The 7021-nt window shown below is 34.5% G+C and overlaps 1 protein-coding gene across 1 annotated transcript in view; it reads right to left on the bottom strand.

The window, feature by feature from the left end:
* Positions 1-1100: 1100 nt before the first annotated feature.
* The window catches only part of LOC131057637 (pentatricopeptide repeat-containing protein At2g22070), an 86721-nt gene continuing 80800 nt past the window's right edge, over positions 1101-7021 (bottom strand). The window contains exon 2 of the mRNA XM_057991788.2: positions 1101-1300. The gene's annotated coding sequence lies outside the window, so the exon portion shown is untranslated. The remainder of the gene's footprint in view (positions 1301-7021) is intronic.

Below are 7021 nucleotides of genomic sequence, written 5' to 3'. Positions count from 1 at the left end.
GCTTAAGCAACTTCCACAAAAGGTTGGCTCCAATCTACTCTATTTTAACACTATCCTATGCTAACAACCACAAAAAAGGAGGCAGCAAGGGTTTTAGACAAATGTCTGAAATAAAGGAATCGACGCACTAGAATAGAGAATAGGCAACTCTATAAAGAAAAACAAATGCACAAGATTACAAAACAGAAAATTTAGAAGTATAAACTAATCTTGTATTGCAAAGGTTGCAAAGGGATTCTAGGTACCCGATGTGAACATTGGACATTTAAAGATAACACTCAATCATCAGCAACACATGAAATTCACACACATGAAAAGTTTTCTTGTAGTTAAGGACAAGGAGGTGTGGGGACTCCAATACAAGAAAATTGGAACCAAAATCTATAATAGAATGCCAAGAGTGTAACTAATCTACGTCATGCAGATCCCCTTGAAAAAAGAGAGAAATCCATATATTTGCAGTCCACCCAAAAAGAGAAGGGTGGTCCATAACCTTTGATTGACATGAGGTCAAATGAGGAAGATTTAAAGAGCGCCCCATCCATAAGGGGGACCTCTTATTAGATTATTTACCCTGCTCTGCCCATTTGGAGAGGAAGAAATAATTATAACTTAAGAGCCCATTACAAATTACCTCTCAACATGCTATGTTCCATGGAAAGTTTATTTAAATTCAAGTGTAGTAAAATATTCCTGTATAGTGATCACAAATATTTTATTTCGTTGTTCAATTAATCTTAACTGCAAATTGCGTGCTTCCCTTTGTCGGCCATAACATACTCAGGACTGTGAGAAGGTCCAAATGTACTCAGTTCCCTTGGGGTTACCTACTGAACCTATCAAGAACAACAATTTATAAACCTCATTAAACACAATGATATAATACCAAATACATAAAATCACATTGTAATATGACTTATGAGTTTACTTCTAGACATATATTCTATTTTCCTAACTACTATGAATCTATAAACAAGTTATTCAAGGACATAAGGTAGATCACTAAAAACAATAGAAATTGTAATTTTCCTTGCCAAAATTCACATGCAAATTTTTAACTTTAAATATATAGTCTAATGGAAGACCTGATAGGCACAATATAAATATATTTAACCCCAACAAAAGCAGAACACAAAATAACAAAGTTTGGAGTAAAGAACTATCAACAGAGTCTCCAAGCATTGCTTGATTGCGATCCCTTCTCTCACATTCCCTAACGGGCAATCATCTTCCACTTCCTTTATCTTTCCTGTATCTCCACCTCTTCCCTAACTTTAGATTCCATAGATGTACAGGCATCCTGTGCACCAGTTCAATATCATGAGCACACCTCCATGATATGATAAAACAAGGCTTTAACAAACATCCCATCAGGTATATATGATAGTGTGAATGTGTACATCTGGTTTTATTAAGTCAATAACATGGTCTAGCACTACAAACACATAGAATACAGTTACTAGAAACTGAATGTATAAACTAATTCATTATCAATGCGAATTTAACACAATGCACAAGCTATTTTTAAATATCAAATTTTTTTCCACTAAAAATAGGACAAATATTTACAACATTTATGCATGGATAAAATGTAAAATTGACATTCATTGTTTGACAATTGGACCATTTAATGTTCAAGTAGAGAGGAACAGATCTTGTTATAGTGCACAAACTCATGTTTACAGGTCGCTTTCATTTATCATCATAAGCTTCATAAGAACATTTTCCTTGTTAGGAATGATGAAACTAGTTCTCTTCTCTCACAACAATTTCTCTTCCTTATCTATGCATCCAATCCTAAACTTTTAGCAACTATTATTTGGTGATACTTTCTGTGTTTGAATTTCCAATCAACCAAGCAAACCACTATTTACTTGGTTGGATACAAAGGCATTTTGCCAACTAATTTCACGTGGTTCTCCAAATAAGCTTTTGCAGAGAAGAATCTTCATCTAATATTAAAAAGTAGGAGAAAATTTTCCACTACGCAGAAAGACAAATATGAACATCATATGATCAATTCCTATTCCTAAATGCATTCACATTGTATACCACCTTGTACATTTGTTCTGGTGCACTAGAGAATCTTAGTTTACATGCACAGTTTAATAATGGCATCTCATTTTGACTGAATAAGATGTATATGCATATATACACTTCTGTTGAGGCATCTAATTTGGATTGAATGAAGTGGTCTTACAAATGTTCAGTTTACTAACTGCATCTCAGTTAGTATACAAGAGCTATTATTGTACATACACAGTTCACTAATTGCATATAATTAAGAGAAATTGAGTTGTTTTTGCACTCTCAGTTCAAGAACAGGATGGCTCTGCTTAACCTCATCTTTGTAAATCTTTTTATAACTCATTAATCAAGAGAGTACAACATCCACAGGTGGTATTCCTAACGTTCTCCCCTTATTTTCGTATTTATTCTGCTATATGTACTAATTTTGCAAAATATATCAGGTACCTTGCTCAACAAATATTGCGTAAATCGTAAAATCAACATAAGATTAACCCCCTCTTTAGCTCTTCCATTTAATATCTAATTCCCATAAATGTATACCACATTTTGATGTAAGGAACTTGTAAGGACCTTCATATTATTAACATTATAAATTACACAATTTACACATAATTAATCATTCATTAATACAATTGCTTAATATTCACTAAATAGATACAAGAAGTTAGAATTCGACATAATGTTTAAATAAATGTGCCAAAAGATTAGCAAAATATAAGAAAATTGTATTTGTTTACAAAAGACCATAAGTTCGATTTTACATCATATACAAATTGACCATAAGGTCAAAATACATGGAATGACAAATATATATAAAGATACTATAACAATCTGTCTTCAGACGCCGCGGACTCCTCTCCATCTGCTCCTGTGAGATGAAAATGTGGTCCGGGTGCTTTTTCCACCCAGCCACGAATCAATTGCTCCCTGGTGCTCTTAGAGTACAAAGAGATATCTTTAACTTAGTCCACTGCGAATTATTTCTAGCTGCCTAGCTGCTTCTGAAATGCTTTAAATTAAAATATCATCGGTGCTTTGGACATTACCTGAGAATTTACATTCCGCCTAAAACCAATTTCTTCGTCTATGTTTTTCCATTTCCTTATAATTACCTGACACCTAAGTTTCCAATGAAACTACAAAGAAATCAGCTTGAGCCCAACCGGTTTCATTCACATGAAAACCTCTACCAGCCTTTCCAATAAATTTGTTTATGAATGCTCCAGAATTAGTGGTTCCTGTGTCTTTCGATACCTTAACTATTAGTATGCCTGTGGTTATCATGGCTATTAATTACTATGTAATTCTTAAATGTACAGAATGGTAGTTATGATCTGGTTAAATTTTCACCGCTTTAGGTGTAGAAATAATATTAGTTATTTCTTTTCCTCTACAGCTACGTTGTGGTCACTTTGTATATTTAATCAACCTATATGGTCTCACTTTTATATCATATCTCGGTCAGAGACAATATTGACGTATTTATTCTTGAACTATTAATTTATGGAAAATACGAGGAATTTCTGATTTTTATTTTTATTTTTTATGAAAATTCGAGCCTTTACAGAACTGCTAATATGTAATATAGTGAAGTGCTTGTTCCAATTTATGTTGTTGAGTATGCATAGATGAATCCTTTAATAATTCCCTATAATGGGAAATAACCATAATTCTGCACCAATATGCCAATAGTAACCCTTTTGTTGTCATTCAGGTAAATGAGTGGAAGTGGACCTTGAAGTTTGATACATGATAGCCTCGGTAAGATAAATGATTGAATGAGAGATAAATGAAGTCTCTCATTCAATCATCTATCTCGTCGATAAACTAACTATGATAAGACTTCAGTCATCATTCCTTCGTCTGATAAATATAATTACTCTTCGATATATCACTTTCGATCTATATTATATCAATAATAGTATGCATGATATACGATCTAGTTGTGATCGTATCCCTCGATTCTTAGATATAACCTTGCTAATAATCGGGTTCTTAACTAATGCACAGAATACCGAGTGTTATTGGGTTTATTGTTAACTGCATATATACCGATTGTTATCGGGTTTATTAATAACTGCATACATACCGATTAGTATCGGTTTTACTTGTTAATTATATGCACACCGGTTAGTATCCGTTAAACTTGTTAGTTATATGCACACCGATTGGTATAGGTTAAATGCGATTATGTTTGAAGAGGTACGATCAAGTAATATCTTGATCGGTCATGTCTAATAGACATGACCGGTAAAGGTATTGCTTGATCCTCCTTATTGGCATATATATATCAATCGATGATTATGAGAAGAACATCGAAATTCATAAATGCTCTTTCTCCATCTGCAACATACCAGATAATAATCAGATTTATTATATTAAGAAATAACATATACTTGAAAGAAGGAAAAGATAACATTGAATATAACTTGCATCTTGAATTAAAAATTGAATAACATTTACATGGTATCAGAGCTATAGTTAAATCGAACCTGAGGCTATTCAATTTTGTGGAAAATTCAAGACAAGCATATATTCAACATCACATTTCTCCTAAATGGCTAGCACTATTAGATTCGAAGATAGACTCGGAGGAGGTGATGACTTCTCAACATAGAAGTTCAGAATTCAGATGATTCTAAGAGAAAATAAAATCGAATCATTTGTAAAAATTGAAACTATAGAACCTGAGACTGAACCTAACAAAGCAACTTGGATAGAGGGAAATAAAAAGGCCATCAAAATCATAATTGATGGGATGAGGAATAATATTATGCCCATCATAAGGAAACATGAAACGGCCTACAACATGTTCAAAGCACTTAAAGATGCATTTGAGATATCCAATGCTAGTAGAACCTTGGCTTTAAAGAGAGAAATAAATCATATAGCTATGATCAAAGGGGAGTCAGTCAATGCCTACTTCATGCGGATATCAGCCCTAAGGGATGAGCTAGCAACCCTTGGATATAAGATCCAAAGCAAAGAATTAACACTCATTGCTCTAGATGGGTTGCCTAGTATATAGGAAACATTCATCCAAGGCATCAGTGCAAGGGATAAATTTCCAAAGTTTGAAAGGCTAAAGGGAGATTGTCTCCAAGAAGAATCAAGGTTAAATAAGAAAGGGATCAAACAAAAGAATATAGATGAAGATCTTCAAATTCTAAATACAAACTCCAATAAGAAAAACAAGCAGAAACAAACAAGAAGGATCTTTCACAGATTCAATGTTTCAGATGTGACAAATTCGGACACTATGTTGCCAAATGTTTGGAAAGAGCCAAACAACAAGCCACATTTGCCAAAGCAGGAAAATCTAAAGGGGAAGATGACTCCGAGAAGTATGTACTCTACTCAGCACTTACAAACCAAGCATCAAACAAGGTTAACTCCTAGGTGATTGACAGTGGCTCATCCAGACACATTACAAGGTTTAGAGAAGTGCTAGACTTCATGATAGAGGAGAATGATGAGGAAGTGACTATCGGAGATGACTCCACACATCCAATCAGAGGAGTTGGAACTTGCACCATCAAACTAAAGTCAGGCATATCATTACAACTTAAAGGAGTACTATATGTCCCAGACATCAAGAGAAACCTAGTCTCCATATCAGCACTAAAGGATAATGGGTACAGAGTGACCTTCATGGACAACAGAGTGTTGGCTTGGCCAAAGAACTCATCTATCAAGAAAGCTAAAACCATTGGTCAAAGACAAGGCTACTTGTATGAGCTGTGCACAGAGCCCAACCTAGCCCTAATCCATGAAACTAGAGATGCTAATGAAGTTTGGCATAGAAGACAAGGTCACCTGAATTTTAGAGCTTTATCATCAATGGGAAACCTTGTCACGGGTCTACCTAAGTTAAAGCAATATCATTCAGGGGCATGCAAGGGATGTGCCCTAGGTAAAAATACTAAGGGTGTTTTTCAAAATAGTACTAGGAAAACAAGCAAAGTTCTAGAGTTAGTTCATTATGATGTATGTGGACCTATGTTTGTACCTTTTTTAAGGGGATTTTTGTATTATGTAATATTTGTTGATGATTACTCTAGGAAAACTTGGATCTACTTTTTGAAATGTAAAGAATCAGAAGAGATCCTTAATAGGTTTAAGGAATTTAAATCACTAACAGAAAACTATTCAGAAAATAAAATCAAAACTTTAAGAACTGACAATGGGGGGGAATACACCTCAGATTTGTTTAAAGATTTTTGTAAAAATGCTGGGATTAAGAGGGAGCTTACTATACCTTATAATCCTCAACAAAATGGGGTAGCTGAGAGGAAAAATAGGACAATTGTAGAAGCTGCCAAAGCCATGATTCTTGATAAGAATCTAAATACCAATCTTTGGGAAGAAGCAACAAGCATTGTTGTATATATACAAAATTGATATCTTCACTCCCATGTTGAAGCTAAAACCCCTGAGGAAGTCTTTACTAAAACAAAGCCAGATATCAGCCACCTTAGAATATTTGGGTCCTGTCTATATTCATTTACCTAAGGAGAAAAGATTAAAATTAGAGCCTTCTAGAAAAAAGGGAATACTTGTAGGATATAGTGAAACCTCTAAGGCCTACAAAATCTATATACCTGGTCAGAGGAATATTGAACTGAGTAGGGATGTAATCTTTGAAGAAGACTTAGCCTTCAAACGAGCCCAAAGCTCAATAAAATCTGAAGTCTATATCCCTACCCCTAGCATAGAGGAAGACCTTGCTCCTAAGCTTCAGAGGGAGAGTCTTGAGGAAACTCTAGGTGAAACTCAAAACCCACCTAGAGAAAATTTCAAGAAAAGACCACTATGGGCCACCAAAACTATAGAAGAAGCTCAGAAGTATGCTGCTCCTTCAGGAACCTTCAGAGAAAGCAAAAAGCCTAACAAAATCACCAACTACGTTGCTCTCATGAATGATCTCTCAAAAGCAGAACCTACTAATGTATCAGATGCACTTAAACATCAAGTATGGAAGAATGCCATG

The sequence above is a fragment of the Cryptomeria japonica genome, chromosome 9 (assembly GCF_030272615.1).
Source record: "Cryptomeria japonica chromosome 9, Sugi_1.0, whole genome shotgun sequence".
In the NCBI taxonomy this organism is placed as follows: domain Eukaryota; kingdom Viridiplantae; phylum Streptophyta; class Pinopsida; order Cupressales; family Cupressaceae; genus Cryptomeria; species Cryptomeria japonica.
The sequence above is the reverse complement of the archived record's forward strand: the minus strand, read 5'-3'. Positions and strand labels throughout refer to the sequence as shown.